This window comes from Tinamus guttatus, unplaced genomic scaffold (assembly GCF_059628265.1).
Source record: "Tinamus guttatus ecotype Peru unplaced genomic scaffold, ASM5962826v1 Tinamus_guttatus_pri_ptg000151l, whole genome shotgun sequence".
Classification (NCBI taxonomy): domain Eukaryota; kingdom Metazoa; phylum Chordata; class Aves; order Tinamiformes; family Tinamidae; genus Tinamus; species Tinamus guttatus.
The window spans coordinates 2042612-2046339 of NW_028288685.1; the positions used below are offsets into that span (position 1 = coordinate 2042612).

The 3728-nt window shown below is 36.2% G+C and overlaps 1 long non-coding RNA gene across 1 annotated transcript; it reads left to right on the forward strand.

The window, feature by feature from the left end:
* Positions 1 to 1027: 1027 nt before the first annotated feature.
* On the forward strand, positions 1028 to 3487 carry LOC148595124 (uncharacterized). The gene is made up of 5 exons (XR_015913251.1): positions 1028 to 1234; positions 1495 to 1609; positions 2103 to 2260; positions 3106 to 3240; positions 3445 to 3487. It is a non-coding gene; the product is annotated as an uncharacterized LOC148595124 (long non-coding RNA).
* The last annotated feature ends 241 nt before the right edge of the window (positions 3488 to 3728 follow it).

The window sequence follows — 3728 nt, forward strand, 5'->3', positions numbered from 1 at the left end:
TTATTTCTACAAACATTGACTTCAGTGTTGCACATTGCATCTCAAAAATCTTCAAAACCTCTTGATATTTGTCTGTCTGTTTTTTTTGCCTTTCTTCTACTCTGTTTTTCCTATGTGTGTTCCCTTTCCCAGCACATTAGCTGCCTTCAGTGCTAATAGTCTTTCCATGTCTGAGTTACATCTGAGACCGTAGAAAGGGTCCTCTGAGGAAATTGTTCAGACTGGTCTCCTGGTGAAGTGGATGTTCCACGTAAACCAAGGAAGTTCTTTTATGTAATTAAACGTGTCAAGGGTGGCACTCCTCTTGGAGCTCTGGTTTTGAGGATACATGAGCCCTTATGAAACGCTGCTAAATGTACAATTAGAAGAATATTTAAGGATGTTAGCAGACATTATATGTGTGAGCAGAGGAGCTTCCATCCTGAAGACTCTTGTGCTTCAACAGAAGTGTCTTCTGTACTGACTGGTCCTAAACGGATAAAGATGATGGTTTGATGTGGTGTCCAGTGCCTCAGCTGACCAGATTGCAAAGTCCTCTGTTATAGAGAGTAACGGTGCCTCAGGAACCCCAGATCTGACTTTGCATTAAGTAGAATTTAAGAGGAGAGCATGGAGTTGATGTGCTCAGGAATTAGTTTCAGCAGAGAAGCTTTAAAATACTACAGCATACAGAGCATTGCAGATCCTGCTCGAAGATCTGTGCCCGTGGCTATGCTAAATGCTAGATTTCCAATCTTTGCATCAGGATTTTGTTTCAACAACCGTCATGAACATATCTAAGATGGCAAACCTGGGATGAGGGAAGGTAATTCCATCCAGTTCTCAGCTCCTTAGCTAAGAAAATGAAGTTGTCTCCATCAGGGAGGAAGTATTGGGAACACGAGAGAGAATATGATGTTGTAGGGACATGGTTTTTGTGGTGTTACTATCAAGGAATAAAGACTTTATTCTTAGAAGAGTTTCTGTAGTTAATTTTAGGAAATGTAATGATGCAATAAAAGCTATTATACTGATGCAGGGGTGATGCCTTATAACTATTTCACAGGAAAACACATTTGATCCATTTGACTTAAATGAGCTACTTCAAGAATTGCCAAGAAAACAGAAAGAAGTACTATGGGAGAAGCTGACACATCTATTGACACAGATTTTGATGGAGAACCCTGTGGAAAAATGGCAGACTGAAGATAATGAAAATGATGATGGTATGGAAGTTGAGATAACTCCAGAAATGGTAAAAATCTGCTAAAATAAAAATATGACAGGTATTTATGAGAAGCTGGTTGGAGCCAAAAACCTTTTCAAATATTTTGAAACCATTGTATTTTAAAGTTATGCCTTCTTTGCTTTTGTTTTTTATTGCTTCTGGATGCCAAATATACTTTGTTCATTGTTGCTTTCCATTACTAAGGGTTATTGTCATAGTTATCCTCTGACTATAAAAGAGCCTGCAGAATTTGTTCCTCATCTTTCCTCCTCATTCCCTGTCTCCAGAAACAAAGTGTAGCTGTGATCCAAGGAGTGACAGCTGTAGTTATTGCTTCCATACCTGTAGTGGATGAAAATGTGAACTACAAAGCTCTTCTAGAATGTGTTTTTATATTAAATGGTACGTACGTGTCTGTCACGGTACATGGCTTTCCAACAGATGACTGTACTAGGCTTTTTGTTTAAATTCCATTTCATTTCAGAATGTATTGATTCATTGCAGTCAGCTAATAGTACCAAAGTTGATGCTGATGCTGTTCATATTACATAAAATTAAGGGGTTATTACTTAAAAATAAATGATGTAGTCTAAAAGACGTAATTTCTTTTTTTTTCTTACCTCTACACTGAATGATAGATAACTGTTCTTATTGTTATATGATTTACAGTGTTTTTCAAGTAAAGCTTTCGATTCTCTTGTTATCGATTCAATAACCAAAACCTTAAAATTAACATACCTGCCTAGACACCTACAATAGCAAGAAGTCATCTTTAATGAGATGCATAAATATGAGAAGAGCTAGCAGACATTGTGAAATGCACTTACAATTAAGCCTAATATTTTACAGGATTAATGAAATCATTGCAGTAAGTAGTTACTTTATACTCCTGTAGGTATTTTTCCCGCATTACCTGAAGCTGAAACAATCCTACAGGGTGCCATCCAGCGCATATGTGAACTTTGGTGGGAGAAAGGACTGGAAGGGAAGGAACAGCTAGGAAAAACTGTATTTATTATTCTGCTAAGAAAAAGCCTGAATATTGCTGCTACGGTATGGTGAAACTGTATTGACTTACATTATTACTGAATGTTCTAAGAAACAGAGTTGCTCCAAAATACTTTTCCCCAAGTTAATTTGTTTCTCCTGTCTTAATGCTTTTCGACTAATGATCCCCTAAAATGTATGTTGGTTACAAGGCCTCTTTTGGAGGTTGCATGCATAAACAAGACTTGAAAATGTTGTCTTTTCTAGAAAAGCTTTCAAGATTTTTAGCCTCAATATCACAAATGAACTGTTGCTTTACAGTCTTTTTTAATTCATTCTTTTCTGAAGTCCAGTATTCAAGATTCAGTAGCAGTTAGCACTTTTGGTTAATTCAGGTTTGAAGTACTGTATGAGGTGCTTCATTTTCTGTTACTCTGTAATATTTACATTTTTTTTTAAAAAAAAATTTCTCTGCTAAAAATCCTTCTTTCTTGATTTGTGAATTACTTAGAGCAAAATGATGTGCATCTTTTGTACTACCCCAATAGTTTCCTTTACTCATTCCTTTCTTTTATTTTTCCCTATTAACAGTGGCCTTCACTGTATAAAATTTTCGGAAGTGGCATAGTTATCCATTTTTGCATGAAACATCAGCTTGCTTTGCACATCTTCAGTTGTTGGAAGTCAGTGTTTCTGCACTTATGCCTATTTTTCATCCTTTCCCTGTGATGGAAGCAAACTTAATGAAAGTTCTTAATTTTGCAATCGATAATCTCCTAATATCTGTACCAGTGCATTTCAAATTCAGGGTTAAAAATGCTGTAATTGATTCCTCACTTCAAAGGTTCAGAGTTATACCTACTTGGCTATAATGCAGCAGGCATTTTTTCTTTCCTCCCTTCCTCTGTCAGGGGACAGATATAGTTCGTGTGTGGAATCTACATCAGACATTACTTTGTTTTGATTATGACTTGGAGGAGCGTAACGTAGTCAAGGACTTGTTGCTTCAGTGTTTTATGAGCATTAAACATATTAAGAAAGAAGAGGTAAGCAAAAGCTCGTTCTGCTTTAAAAGTTTGCTTCATTGGACTGTTAAACTGTATTTACTCTTTTTTTGCAGCGGCTCTTAAATTGGGGCATTCTTCTGGGAACTGACTTCCTTTTATATGTCTCTCTCTCTCTACATATCTTTATATATGGATAGTTGTATAGATATAGATATATTTTTTCCCATTTACTCCTGTCAACAGGGAAGAAGATTCTTGAGTTTTTTGTTCGGCTGGAATGTGAACTTCATTAAAATGATCCATGGAACTGTTAAAAACCAATTACAATTTTTTCCAAGATATGAATCACAGGTGTTCTTAATGAGCATTAAGAGCTTGGCTAAAGTTTTCTTTGTCTCAAGCTCTAAAATACCTCGTATGTTGACAGCAAATATCTGAATGCAGAGACTTACAAATCTGCTGAAAGTAACCAGTGTATTGTTTCAACAATTTCAGATAATAGCTGCCTTGCAGATACCTACGTATAC